We start from the raw sequence: 1423 nt of genomic DNA, 5'->3' as shown, positions 1-1423 counted from the left end.
GGGTTGTGTCCAGTCATGCCGCTCATATCCCCGGGCTTTCCCCGCCTCCTAACCCACGCACCCCTCTGATTGGTCCACCCGAACCAATCGACGACTACCAAATACACATGATGCAATGATGGGCAGAGGAAAGTACCAATCAACTCCAAGGCTTATGTTACGACCAATAATTTCGCAGACCGGATCCCACCTACTTCGCCGATTGACAGCATCACGGACCAATTAAACACTTTCGCCGACGTATTCTGAGGAACCCAGCCAATCACAACATCGCCCTCGACGGAGGCGAGGCCCACGAATCAGATTCGCTGAACGCGGCGAAGGGGTGGGGGAAAACGTACAGCGACAAACGTTCTGACGAATCGCGAACAGCTCAAGCCCATTCTCGGATGGGGATTGGACGATATTCGGCGCACCGCCCATGTGTCTACGCCAAACACATGCGGTGGGCGGGGGTAAGACTGCTGAACGGTGACGGACAGACTGTCATCCAATAGGAACGCCGCACATTGAGGACGCGTTGGTTGACCACCAATCGGACGCGAGCGGTTTAGGCGGGATCTCAGGGAGCGTTGCAAACGATTAAGCGACCTATCACACCAAGGTGCGTTCTGAGTGACGGCTGTTAGACCCAATCAGACAAAACGACATGCCCGACCGACGGCCGCAGCGTCCAATCAACTACCGGGTAATGTGCATGGGGCCAGCCAATTGGTTCTGGGAATGTAGGCGGTGATTAATGTCGTTGTTTCCCTGGAATAAGACGAGGCCGTTCAGCCCACCCTCCCTCAACCTATCCCATAGGAACAGTTGGCCATTCAGCCCACTTTCCTGCACCCCTACCTCATAGGTGGCCATTCCTTCAGCCTCTCCCTCAGAAGGACATGCAGACCATCCCGGCCATTCCTTCAGCCTCTCCCTCAGAAGGACATGCAGACCATCCCATAGGGACAGGAGGCCATTCAGCCCACTCTCCTTCAGCCTATCCCACAGGAACAGGAGGCCATTCAGCCACTCTCCTTCAGCCTATCCCAAAGGAACAGAAGGCCATTCAGCCCACTCTCCTTCAGCCTATTCCATAAGAGGACATTCAGTCCACTCTCCTTCAAAGGAGGCCATTCATCCCACTCTCCTTCAGCCTATCCCACAGGAACAGGAGGCCATTCAGCCCACTCTCCTTCAGCCTATCCCAAAGGAACAGAAGGCCATTCAGCCCACTCTCCTTCAGCCTATCCCATAAGAGGACATTCAGTCCACTCTCCTTCAAAGGAGGCCATTCATCCCACTCTCCTTCAACCTATCCCACAGGAACAGGAGGTCATTCAGCCCAATCTCCTTCAGCCTATCCATAAGAGGACACTCAGTCCACTCTCCTTCATAGGAGGACATTCAGCCCACTCTCCTTCAGCCTATCCCAAAGGAT

Source organism: Chiloscyllium punctatum, chromosome 28 (assembly GCF_047496795.1).
Source record: "Chiloscyllium punctatum isolate Juve2018m chromosome 28, sChiPun1.3, whole genome shotgun sequence".
Lineage (NCBI taxonomy): Eukaryota > Metazoa > Chordata > Chondrichthyes > Orectolobiformes > Hemiscylliidae > Chiloscyllium > Chiloscyllium punctatum.
This window is presented reverse-complemented; position numbering follows the sequence as displayed.